At 51.5% G+C, this 13,684-nt stretch overlaps 1 protein-coding gene across 2 annotated transcripts in view; it reads right to left on the bottom strand.

Moving 5' to 3' along the window:
* The window catches only part of vill (villin-like), an 81,553-nt gene extending 68,265 nt beyond the window's left edge, over positions 1 to 13,288 (bottom strand). The window contains exon 1 of one of the 2 annotated variants that reach the window (XM_052015392.1): positions 13,101 to 13,288. The gene's annotated coding sequence lies outside the window, so the exon portion shown is untranslated. Of the gene's footprint in view, positions 1 to 7,833; positions 7,895 to 13,100 lie in introns of those variants that run through there. The other variant, XM_052015393.1, reaches the window with a different exon arrangement.
* Positions 13,289 to 13,684: the final 396 nt, after the last annotated feature.

Raw genomic sequence — 13,684 nt, 5'->3', positions numbered from 1 at the left:
TCTCTATAACTCAGTCCCTCAAGTCCCGGTAACATCCTCATAAACCTTTTCCGCACTCTTTCCAGCTTAATGGCATCGTTCCTACGACCGGGGTGACCAAAGCTGTACACAGGTGTGGCCTCACCAGTGCCTTGTACGACTGCAACGTAGTGTTCGACGTAGTGTTGGCTTCCCTTTCCCTTTTCCAAGACTGTGGCCATTCATCCTATCTATGTCTCTCAGGATTTTATACATAACTGTAAGGACACCCCTCAGTCTCCTACACTTAGAACAATACAGCACAATACAGGCCCTTCAGCCCTCCATGTTGTGCCAACCTTTAAACCTCGCCTAAGACTATCTAACCCCTTCCTCCCACATATCCCCCTATTTTAAATTGATCCATATGCTTATCTAACAATCTCTTGAATTTGACCAATGTACCCTCCTCCACCAGTGCCCCAGGCAGCGCATTCCACGCCCCAACCACTCTCTGGGTAAAAAAAACCTTCCTCTGATATCTCCCTTGAACATCCCACTCATTACTTTAAAGTCATGCCCTCTTGTTTTGAGCATTGGTGCCCTGGGAAAGAGGCGCTGGCTGTCCACTCTATCTATTCCTCTTAATATTTTGTACACCTCTGTCATGTCTCCCCTCACCCTCCTTCTCTCCAAAGAATAAAGCCCTAGCTCTCTTATAATGCATACTTTCTAATCCAGGCAGCATCCTGGTAAATCTCCTCTGCACCCTTTCCAACACTTCCACATCCTTCCTATAATGAGGCGACCAGAACTGGACACAGTACTCCAAGTGTATACTTTAAGGAATAAAGGCCTACACTCCTCCCCTCTCTCCATGTCCACTGACTGCCTTACAGTGTAAATGCTTGTCATTGTCCACTATGAACCAACTCCATCTCCACAGATCTTTGGGGTAAAGAATTCTAAATGTTCACCAGCCTCTGAGAGAAGAAATTCCTCCTCATGTCCGTCTGAAATGGCAACTCCTTATTCTGAAACAGTGTCCCCTCATTCTAGATACTCCCACTCGGGAAAGCATTCACTCAGCTTCCACCCTCTCGATCCACCTACAGAATCTTATATGTTTCAGTAGGACCACCTCTCATTCTTTTGAACCCAATGAGTATCAGCAGAAGCAGTTCCTGGGCGTCAACATCTCAGAGGATCTATCCTGGGCCCAACACATTGATGCAATCATGAAGAAGCCACACCCCAGCTCTACCTTGTTAGGAGTTTGAGGAGATTTGGTATGTCGCCAAAGACTCTTGCAAATTTCTACAGATGCACGGGGGAGAGCATTCTGACTGGTTGCATCACCGCCTGGTATGGAGGCTCCAATGTGCAGGATCACAAGAGGCTGCAGAGGGTCGTAGACTCAGCCAGCTCCATCACAGACACAACCCTCCTCGTCATCGAAGACATCTTCAAGAGGCGGTGCCTCAAGAAGGCGGCATCCATCACTAAGGACCCTCACCACCCGGGACATGCCCTCTTCTCGCTACTACCGTCGGGGAGCAGGTACAGGAGCCTGAAGACCCACACTCAACGATTCAGGAACAGCTTCTTCCCCTCCGCCATCAGATTTCTGAACGGTCCATGAATCCATGAACCTCGTTATTCCTCTTTTGCACTAGTTATTTATTTTTGTAACTTATAGAAATTTTACATCTTTGCACTGTACTGCTGCTGCAAAACAACAAATTTCACAACATATGTCAGTGATAGTAAACCTGATTCTGATTCTGAACCTTTCCTTACACATTAATCCCATCACAACAGGAATCAGCAGGGAAGGAATCTGGGTGAAGAGTCACACAGTGCAGAAACAGTCCCTTCAGCCCAACCTGTCCATGCCAACCAAGCTCCCTAGTCCCATTATGTAGTCCCATTTGCCTGTGTTTGGCTCATTTCCCTCCAGATCTTTCCTATCCATGGACCTGTCCAAGTGTCTTTTAAACTTTGTGATTGTAATACAAGGAATCCGACCTTCGATGCGCTACCTCCAACACAGGGATTCCTCTTTAAATAAGGCGATCAGTACTGCATGCATTACTGCAGGTACCGTCTCACCAACGCCCTGTGCTATTAGACATTTTCTCAGCTCCCTTTGCAATAAAGGGCAACGTTCCATTTTCCTGCTGGACACAGGGGCTAACTTAATGGAATAAAACAGGCAACGCTAGACATACTCAGCAGGTCAGAACTGACTAAGTATCTCCAACATTTTCTCTTTTACATAGAACATAGAACACTACAGCGCAGTACAGGCCCTTCGGCCCACGATATTGTGCCGACATTTTATCCTGCTCTAAGATCTATCTAACCCTTCCCTCTCACATAGCCCCCCATTTCTCTATCATTCATGTGTTTATCTATGTTTCTTAAATGTCCCTAATGTATCTGCCCCCACAACCTCTGCTGGCAGTGCGTTCCACGCACCCACCACTCTCTGTGTTAAAAAACTTACCCCTGACATCCCCCTCACACCTTCCTCCAATCACCTTAAAATTATGCCCCTTTGCGTTAGCCATTGTCACCCTGGGAAAAAGTCTCTGACTGTCCACTCGATCTATGCCTCTTATCATCTTGTACACCTCTATCAAGTCACCTCTCCTCCTCCTTCTCTCCAAAGAGAAAAGCCCCAGCTCACTCAACCTAACCTAATAAGACATGCTCTCCAATCCAGGCAACATCCTGGTAACTCTCCTCTGCACCCTCTCTAAAGCTTCCACATCCTTTCTATAATGAGGTGACCAGAACTGAACACAGTACAAGTGTGGTCTAACCAAGATGCCCATCTAAGCTGGTCCCATTTGCCAGCATTTGACCCTTTTCCCACTAAACCTTTTCCTATCCATGTACCTGTCTAAATGCCTTTTAAACTTTGCAATTGTACCCACCTCTACCACTTCCTCTGGCAGCTCGTTCCATATACCCACCACACTCTGGGTGAAAAAGTTGCCCCTCAGGGTCCCTTTTAAATCTTTCCCCCCTCACCTTAAACCTCAGCCCTCTAGTTTTGGAATCTCCTACCCTGGGGAAAAGACTGTCACCATCCACCTTATCTACGTCCGTCATGATTTTATAAACCTCTATAAGGTCACCCCTCAGCCTCCTACGCTCCAGGGAAAACAGTTCCAGCCTATCCAGTCTCTCCTTACAACTCAAGTCCTCCAGTCCCGGTAACATCCTTGTGGATCTTTTCTGTGCCCTTCCCAGCTTAATCACATCCTTCCAATAGCTGGGCGACCAGAACTGCACACAGTACTCCAAATGTGGTCTCACCAAGAATTTGTACAGTTGCAACATAACATCCCAACTCCTGTACTCAGTGCCCTGAGCGATGAAGGCCGGCGTGTCAAATGCCTTCTTCACCACCCTGTCCACCTGTGTTGACCCCAAGGTCTCTCTGTTCTGCAACACCCTCCAGGTCTCTACCATTTACTCTGGAACATGGACGCCCTAACATTTACCGTGCCTTTCAACTTTTTTACTTTGCTAACTTCTTGCATTCCACGCCTAAGGACAAAGTCCGCAGTCCTTCCCCCACTAAACAATGAGCTGCTTTTCTATTCTTACTTCCAAAGTGGACAGATGTACGGTGGAGAGCATTCCGACTGGTTGCATCACCGCCTGGTATGGAGGCTCCAATGCACAGGATCGCAAGAGGCTGCAGAGAGTGGCAGACTCAGTGAGTTCCATCATGGGTACAGCTCTCCTCACCATCGAGGACGTCTACAAGAGGCGATGTCTCAGGAAGGTGACATCCATCATCAGGGACCCCCACCATCCGGGCCATTTCCCTCTTCTCAATGCTGCCATCAGGCAGGAGGTACAGGAGCCTGAAGACCCCACACCTCAAGGTTCAACAACAGCTTCTTCCCCACTGCTGTCAGGTTCTTGAACTCACCTGAGAAACCCCAACACTGCCTCAGACTATATTTTTTCTCTCTCTCAATCTCGCACCAGTGTTATGTTTATTTGCTGTTGATTTTGCGCACATGTAAGTTATGTTATAATTTATAATTTAAGTTAATGTTAACCGTGTCCTCATCTTGTACTGTGCTACTGCTGCAGGAAGCTAATTTTCATGGCATTTATGTCAGAATTAGGTTTATTATCACTGACTTATATGACATGAAATGTGTTGTTTTGCAGCAGCTGTACAGTGTAAGACATAAAATTACTATAAATTACAAAGTAAATAAAAAGTGCAAAAAAGAGGAATAATGAGGTAACATTCATGGGTTCATGGACCATTCAGAAATCTGATGGCGGAGGGGAAGAAGCTGTTCCTGAATCATTGAGTGTGGGTCTTCAGGCTCCTGTACCTCCTCCCCGATGGTAGTAACGAGAAGAGGGCATGTCCCGGGTGGTGAGGGTCCTTGATGATAGATGCCGCCTTCTTGAGGCACCGCTTCTTGAAGATGTCCTCGATGGTGGAGAAGGTTGTGCCCGTGATGGAGCTGGCTGAGTCTACAACCCTCTGCACAGCCTCTTATGATCCTGGGCAATGGAGCCTTCGTACCAGGCAGTGATGCAACCAGTCAGGTACATACCCTGTCAATCTATTGCCTATGACAACGATGAACTTGAACTTGATAACCTCCCCATTTCCCACTTTATACTCCATCTCCCAGCTTCTTGCCCACTTGGGCAACCTGTCCATACCCCTCTGCAGACACCTCTTCAATCCCACCAATCTGTGTACCATCAACAAATGCGGTGACGGCACATTCTGTCTCTTCACTGACATCACTAATGTAGATCGTAAACAGCTGAGGCCCTGGGACGGATGCTGTGGCAACACAGTAGTTACAGCCCGACAAACTGAAAGTGACCCAGTTAGCCCAAGTGAATTCCATATTTCTTTTCGACGTAGGAGGCTATTTGGCCCATCGAGTTTATGTCAGCTCCTATCCCTCCACTGATTCTCCTTGTACACATTTCTCCCCACTTTCCCAACATTTCTACCCCCGCCCCCCCCCCCACACACACACACAGACACACACACAGGAAGCACACACAGGCAGCACACACAGGCAGCACACACACACAGGCAGCACACACACACAGACACACAGGCACACAGACAGGCACAAACACACACACACACACACACACACACACACACACACACACACACACACACATATATCAATCCTCTTTGAGGAAACTGGATCTACCAAAGAAAGCCCACAGGGAGAACGTGCAAACTCCACACGGACAGCGCTGGAGATCAGGACAGAACCGGGGGCCACTGGAGCAGTGAGGCAGCAGCCCTACTGCACTGCCCCTGATGGGGATCTGAGCTCATTGCCTGGCAGGGTGATGAAGGAGGAATCTCTCGGTACATTGAAAAGGTTACCCAGATGAACACTGTGGGAAACATCGCACAGACTGAGCTGGTACCTGCTGGCATTTGGGAAAGTGAGAGGGGCTTTCAGATTTCAGGAACAGCTTCTCCCCCTCCGCCATCAGGTTTCTGAACGGTCCATGAACACCACCTCGTTAAGCCTCTTCTGTACAATTTATTTATTTATTTTTGTGTCTTTATGTCTTGCACTGTACTGCTGCCACAAAACAACACATTTCACCACATACGTCAGTGACAATAAACCTGATTCTGATTCTGAGGGATCTGGACATTGTGGATGTGGAGAGGACGTTTCTTCTTGTAGATGTGTATTGAGCATATTGAGATCTATAAAACCATGATGGGCATAGATAGGGTGAATGCACTCAGACTTTTTCCCAGGGTTGGGGAGTCGAAAACTAGGGGGCATAGGTTTAAGGTGAGAGGGGAGAGATTTAAAAGGGACCTGAGGGGCATTTTCACCCAGAGGGTGGTCCGTATAAGGAACGAGCTGCCAGAGGAAGTGGTTGAGGCAGGTACATTAACAACATTTAAAAGGCACTTGGACAGGTACATGGATAGGAAAGGTTTAGAGGGATACGGGTCACACATTCCCCCTGGGTCCCTCTCTGTGGTCCCTCCCCTCTCCTACCCCCTCCCTCTGGGTCTGCACTGTGTAACTGCACTGTGTAATGAATTGGTACAGGTCAATTCATTACACCGTGCAGTTACATTGGGTTAGTACAGAGTGCGTTGATGTAGTACAGGTAAAAACAATAACAGTACAGAGCCTCTTAAACACCTCTATCGTATCTGCTTCCACCATTCCCCCTGGCAGCCCAATCCAGGCACCCACCACTCTCTGGGTAAAAAACCTCCCCCCGCACATCTTTTTTAAACTTTTCCCCTCCCACCTTAAATGTATGTCCTCTAGTTTTTGACATTTTGACCCTGGGGATAAAGCCTTTGTCTACCCCCTCAAAATTCTATCAGGTCTCCCCTCAGCTTCCGACGGTCCAGAGAAAACAATCCAAGTCTGTCCAACCTCTCCTTGATAGAGGTGTACAAGATGATAAGAGGCATAGATCGAGTGGACAGTCAGAGACTTTTTCCCAGGGTGACAATGGCTAACATGAGGGGACATCATTTTAAGGTGGTTGGAGGAAGGTATAAGGGGGATGTCAGGGGTAAGTTTTTTACACAGAGAGTGGTGGGTGCGTGGAACGCACTGCTGGCAGAGGTTGTGGGGGCAGATACATTAGGGACATTTAAGAGACTCTTAGATAAACACATGAATGATAGAAAAATGGGGTGCTATGTGGGAGGGAAGGGTTAGATAGATCTTAGAGCGGGATAAAATGTTGGCACAACATTGTGGGCCGAAGGGCCTGTACTGTGTTGCAGTGTTCTATGTTCTATGTTCTAACCTGTAAAGGGTTCTTGTACATGGGGGCAGAAGGTGCCGTCCCATCTTGCTTCTAGCCGCCTCTTCCCAGCTCCTCCCTGCTTCCCTCCAGCTCCCCTCAGATCCCAGTGAACCCCCCCCCACCCCTTCACCACCCCACTGCCCCCTCACTCCTGGGAGCAGAGGGGGGTGCCACGCTGGGGGAGTGAAATGGGTTGAGACCGGGCTCTCTTCAATCCCATTCTTTACCTCTGCAGACACTCCCCAGCCTCATGGAAAGGCAGATATCCCCCCCCCCCACAAGTGCCCTCAGTACCCTGTGGTGGCCCAGAGTCACTCTGAGGGGCACGAGCCTCCTCCTGGGAAAATCCGCCTGGAAACAAATCCCACCAGATCGCCAAAATAATAATACCAGCAGCCTGAGCAAAGGGTGGGAGTGGTTGTGGGGGGGATGGGGTGGTGGGGGGGGGGGGGGGGATGGTGGGCCTCGAGCTCGGGGGAAGGGGCTGGTGGGTCCAGGAGAGAAAGTCACAGGTGGTGGGACTGAGACCCAAGCACCACTGCCCACCTCGCCGCGCCCCCCAACCGTCCCACAAAGTGACCCCGACTCGATTTTCGTTCACAAGGCAAGGTACACAAACAGAGAGGCGGCAGGCCAGCCCAGGCTTAGAGCTCCATGGCGATGGCCATGGCAACGGGCTCTGGGGTAGGCCGCCCACATCCTGGGCAGGATCCCGGCCTACTCTCAGTCTGAGCCCCACCCACACCTCTCAGGACCTTGATCACAGTAGCCCTGAAGAATGTCGTCCGCGTACATTTAAGCAGCCTTGCCCTGTTTATTTACACAGCAGTCAGCTGACGCCGGCAGGCTGCAGCACTCCCAAAGACCCTTCGGCCCATTGCCGCTCTCCCAGCTCTTTGAAATAACAGTTACAGAGTCTTACAGCAGGGACACAGGCCTTTTGTGCCCACTGTTAATAGGATATAGAACACAGCATGCCTAACCAGCATAAAGACGAACATACTTTTAGAAAACTACTTTTAAGTCAGTCTTTCTAAAGACTTGTTGTACCTGTACGTTGTCTTTAATGCTTTGTGCATGAGGGAATCCAGATCCCCATGAACACCGATGTTTTTCAATCTTTATCCAAATAAAGTTTCTCCATGTGGATGAGATGATACTTTAGAACATAGAACACAGAAGAGTACAGCACAGGAACAGGCCCTTCGGCCCACAATGTCTGTGCCATACATGTTGCCAAATTTAACTAAATCCCTTCTGCCCCACACATGATCCATCTCCCTCCGTTCCCTGCATATTCATGTGTCTGTCTAACAGCCTCTTAAACCCCACTGTCGTATGTACCTCCACCACCCCTGGCAGCACATTCCAGGCACCCACCACTCTCTGTGTAAAAAAGACTTGCCCCGCACATCTCCTTTAAACTTTCCTCCTTATCACCTTAAATGCGTGCCCTCTAGTATTTGACATTTCTACCCTGGGAAAAAGATTCTGATTCTACCTTATCTATGTCTCTCATAATTCTATAAAGTTCTATCGGTTCTCCCCACACCTTTGAGTAAACGTCCCAAGTTAATCCCCACCTTTTCCCCTTTTAACTGCGAGTCCAGCAAATTTTCCAACAAACATACAAGTTAGTAGGAGGCCACTTGGTCCCTCTTGCCTGCTCTGCTATACAGTGACTGTAATCTCTGCTCCACATTCCCACCTAACCCCTCGTAAACCTTCACACACTTACTTATCAAAAATCTATCCATCTCTGCCTTACAAGATATTGGTGAGACCACACTTGGAGCACTGTGTGCAGTTCTGGTCGCCCAGCTATAGGAAGGATGTGACTAAGCTGAAGAGGACGTTACCGGGACTGGAGGGCTTGAGTTATAAGGAGAGACTGGATAGGCTGGGACTGTTTTCCCTGGAGCAACGGAGGCTGAGGGGTGACCTTGTAGAGGTTTATAAAATCATGAGGGGCATAGATAGGGAGAATGCATACAGTCTTTTTCCCAGGGTAGGGGAGTCTAAAACTAGAGGGCGTAGGTTTAAGGTGAGAGGAGAGAGATTTAAAAGGGGACCTGAGGGGTAACTTTTTCACGCAGAAGGTGGTGGGGATATGGAAGGAGCTGCCAGAAGAAGTGGTCGAAGCGGGTACAGTTACAACATTTAAAAGACACTTAGACAAGGGGAGGTTCAGAGGGATATGGGCCAAACACAGGCCAATGGGACTCCCTCAGGTAGACAGTTTGGTCAGCATGGACGAGTTGGGCCGAAGGGCCTGTTACCGTGCTGCATACCGCTAGAAACTGCAGAGAGTTGTGGACACAACCCAGCACATCACGGAAACCAGCCTCCCCTCCATGGACTCTGTCTACACTTCTCGCTGCCTCGGTAAAGCAGCCAACATAATCAAAGACCCCACCCACCCCGGACATTCTCTCTTCTCCCCCCTCCCATCAGGCAGAAGATACAAAAGTCTGAAAGCACGTACCACCAGGCTCAAGGACAGCTTCTATCCCGCTGTTATAAGACTATTGAACAGTTCCCTGGTACGACAAGATGGGCTCTTGACCTCACAATCTACCTCGTTGTGACCTTGCACCTTATTGTCTGCCTGCACTGCATTTTCTCCATAACTGTAACACTTTATTCAGCATTCTGTATTGTTTTCCCTTGTGCTACCTCAATGCCCTGATGTGATGAAATGATCTGTATGGATGGCATGCAGAACAAAGTTTTTCACTGTACCTCGGTACATGTAACAATAATATACCAATTTACCAATGTATAGATCCATGACTTTAAAAATATTCAAAGGTTCTTTGAAAAGTTGAAGGTCCTTCATCCGGTTGCACCACCCTTTAAGGACGAGAGCTCGTCTCCAAGAATTCCTCCAGTTACCAGGAGTTCTGGTTGTTGACATCCCAGAATATGCCCGAGTGGCGTGGTCACTATCCCCATCTGGGATCTTGCTGTGGAGTCTGGTTTTGGGCAGTGAGGGGGGTGGGGCAAATCTAATGCAGAACGGAGGACCTTATCCTTGTAGCCCCTTCCACACACACAACCCTGCGGCCGATCGCTCTGCCAGAGACGGAGCCCCTTGCCGAGATTGTGGTCACAGTGGTAAAGCATAGGGTGGGCACAGCAGGATCCCACAAACAGAACTGGGGTAACGGCGGGGTCACCTGCTTTGGGAAGGTCGGTGGGAGGGATGGGGATAGGGCAGGACACGGGAGACGCACATACACCAGATGGGCTGAATGGCCTCTCTGGTCCTCTGATCCCCCCCCCACCAATCAGCTGACTCCTAGGTCACTGACACCCCACCAATGGCAGGGGTGGAGGGGTGTGCAGTTTTGTCTTGGTTACTCTGCCCAATCCCTCGGGATTACAGCAGATCCACTCAGACCTCCTCTGCTCCCACAGAGACAAGAGGCTGAGCCACCTCCCCTGCCGCCCCCCCTTCCAGCCACCTCTCTCCAACTGCAGGAACTCAGCGGGTCGAGCAGCGTCCGTGGAGGGGAAGGGACGGTCAACGTTTCAGGTCGAGACACTGCATCAGGACTGAGAGGGGGAGGTGGCCCGTACAAAGAGGTGAGGGGGGGAACAGGAACGCGCTGTGATTGGTGGACTGAGTTGGGGTGGGGGGGGGGGAGATGACGGACAGGTTGTGGCAGGTAGGGGAGGGGAGCTAAGAGGGAAGACAGCCAGTGTAAAGAGGCGGAGGGGCGAGACAGGAGCCAGTAAATTTACATTGGTAAATTAGTTTATTGTTGTCACATGTACCGGGGTACAGTGAAAAACTTTGTTTTGCATGCCGTCCGTACAGATCATTTCATTACACAGGGCATTGAGCTAGTACAAGGGAAAACAATAACAGAATGCAGAATAAAGTGTTACAGCTACAGAGAAGGTGCAGTGCAGGCAGACAATAAGGTGCAAGGCCATAATGAGACATTGTGAGGTCAAGAGTCCATCTTATCGTACCAGGGGACCATTCGATAGTCTTATAACAGCGGGGTAGAAGCTGTCCTTGAGCCTGGTGGTACGTGCTTTCAGGCTTTTGTATCTCCTGCCCAACGGGAGGGGGGAGAGAGCATGTCCGGGGTGGGAGGGGTCTTTGATTGTGCCGGCTGCTTTACCGAGGCAGCGAGAGTCCGTGGAGGGTGATGAGCAGACGGGGCCAGGTGAGGGGAAGGGAGGGTGAAGGTGGGATTGGAAACTCACAAAGTAGGAACATAAAGGTGGGGATCTAACAAGGAAGGGATTCCTTCCCCTGCTCACCACCCCACCAAGCACCACAGACGCTGCTCGACCCACCGAGTTCCTCCAGCAGATTGTGTGTTGCGGCAGGTTCCGCCATCCGCAGGCCCGGGTGTCTCCACTCCCCAAGTGTTCGAGTCCTGCTGGGACCCTTCCCGGGGACTGGCAGTAACCAAGGCTCAACTATAAGCTCGGGAGCCAGGCTGTCCCGAGGGAACCGCCTCGATTCCCAACAAATCCGGTGGAAATTATCCTGGGATTTCTCCGTGGGGACTGGGGGAGAGGCATCAGCTGGTCCAACCACCACAACAGCGGGAAGAGTTGCCTTTTAACAGCCCCTCACCACCAACTCTCCCCTCAACGACAGAGGACCCCGGCAAGGGGTGAGCTGTCGTCCGGATGCCAGGGCCCCCAGCTGCCTCCTGAGGGGGTTGGGAAGATCCCGCAACCCGAAACCCTCCCACCATGCCTCTCTCCACCGAGACTTCCGCTGGGTGCCCTGTCAGTCTTTGTGGGATCTTGCTGTGTGTGTGTGTGTGGGGGGGGGGGGTGCGTGGGGTGACCCTATCTCTTCCCACAGAAGTTTCTAGAAAGGACAACCCCCTCAATCGTTCAGACCCCCAGCTACAGCGGAGATAAGGCAAGGAACAGAACCTGGGGAGTTTAACCTGTTACTGAGTGTCGGGAGAGGGAGGGGGGAAGTGAGAGGGGGTGAGAGAGAGAGAGAGGGGGGGAGGGGGAGAGAGAGGGAGGGGAGAGAGAGGGGTTGAGGGGGGTGAGAGAGGAGAGAAGGGGGAGGGGGAGAGAGGGAGGGGAGAGAGAGGGGGGTGAGGGGGGTGAGAGAGGAGGGGGGAGAGAGGGAGGGGAGAGAGAGGGGGGTGAGAGAGGAGGAGAGAAGGGGGGGAGAGAGGGAAGGGGAAGGGGAGAGAGAGGGGTGAGAAAGGGAGAGGGGGTGGGGGAGAGAGGGAAGGAGAGATAGAGGGAGTAAGAGAGGGAGTGAGCGAGGGGGTGAGGAGGGTAGGGGGAGGGGGAGAGAGAGAGGGGTGAGGGTGAGAGGGAAGGGGAGAGACGGGGGGTCGGGGGAGTGAGAGAGGGGGTGAGAAGAGGGAAGGGGAGGGGGGAGAGAGAGAGAGGGTGAGGGCCACACCTCGTCAGGTGGAGGTGGGAGGCTGGTACAGGTGCTAGAGAAATGCAATGTCCCTTTCTCTCTCTGGGGAGGAGACAAAATGGAGGATTCCCACCCCTCCTGGGCAGATCCTGACAACTTCAGACCCCTCCCCACTGGTGGAGGAACTCAGGTTTTGGGCATTGTAGGTCACAACCCCTCGTTATACCCTCCCCACCCACGCCGGGGACACTGGGAGCGGAGGGAGGATGTTGAGCCCCACATTAATGGGAAGAACCACACCTTACCTACCACTGCTTCTCCTCCCTTAACCCCTCGTTCACCAACACAAACCAGTCCGTCTCCAGCCACAGCCACCCTGGCGTGCTGGCGTTCCTCCTGCCCGCTCACCTTGCCCGCAGTCTCCCTGCGCAAACTGGCACCGCTGCAACTCTCCCCCCTCGGAAGGGAACAGTCCCAGGCCGTCGGCCCCACCCTCCCCTGCTCTCTCCTCCCTCAGTGACACAGCTCAGTGGAGGAACACCTTGTCATCTCTCCGCCCGCTCGGTGCAAGCTCCCCTCTCCCCCGGCCAGGCCCCTTCAGCAGTAGTCTTTCTCTCCCCCTCCCTCCCCCTCCCTCCCCCTCTCCGCTTCCCATTCCCCCCTCTCTACCTCCCCTCTCACCCCCCTCCCCTCCCTCTTCAAACCCCTCTCCAACTCCCTCTCTCACCCCTCTCTCTCACCCCCTCTCTCAATCCCTCCCTCTCTCACACCCCCCTCACCCCCTCCCTCCTCTCTCACCCCTTCTCTCTCTCCCCCCTCTCTCACTCCTCCTCCCCTCTCTCCCCCTTCCCTCTCTCCCCCCCCCCTCACTACCCCCCCCCTCTCTCGCCCCCTCCGTCTCTCTCTCTCAACACTTAGTAACAGGTTTAACTCCCCAGATGCTGCTTCTTACCTTATCTCCGTTGCAGCTGGGGGTCCCAACAATCAAGGGGGTTGTCCTTTCCAGAAACTTCTGTGGGAAGAGATAGGGTGACCACTCCAACGCCAGTGCCGGGCGAGTCGCGAGGTTACCTCTGGGTCTCTGGGAGCAGCCGGCTGCGTTCTGCACACAGCCTCAGCCTGCCGTGACCACGCCTGTCTAACCTGCTCCGTCCCTCAGACCTGGAGGCAGCAACGAGCCAGTTCACTCCCCGATGACTCACAACCTGGCTGCTGTGCCAACTTCCTCTCCTCCTCAGCCTGAATTGGTTTAAAGGGGAACACCACCCCTCTTTCCCTTCCCTCCAAACCCCCCCCCCCCCCACACAACCTTCTCATCCCTGGAATTAAAATTGGAATTGGTTTATTATTGTCACTTGTACCAAGGTACAGTGAAAAACTTGTTTTGCATATCGATCGTACAGATCAATTCATTACACAGTGCATTGAGGCAGTACAGGGTAAAACAATAACAGAATGCAGAGTAAAGTGTGACAGCTACAGAGAAAGTGCAGTACAGGTAGACAATAAGGTGCAAGGTCATTAACGAGGTAGATT

Source organism: Pristis pectinata, chromosome 5, assembly GCF_009764475.1.
Source record: "Pristis pectinata isolate sPriPec2 chromosome 5, sPriPec2.1.pri, whole genome shotgun sequence".
Classification (NCBI taxonomy): Eukaryota; Metazoa; Chordata; class Chondrichthyes; order Rhinopristiformes; family Pristidae; genus Pristis; species Pristis pectinata.
Note: the sequence above shows the minus strand (reverse complement) of the source record. Positions and strands in the feature narration are given on the sequence as shown.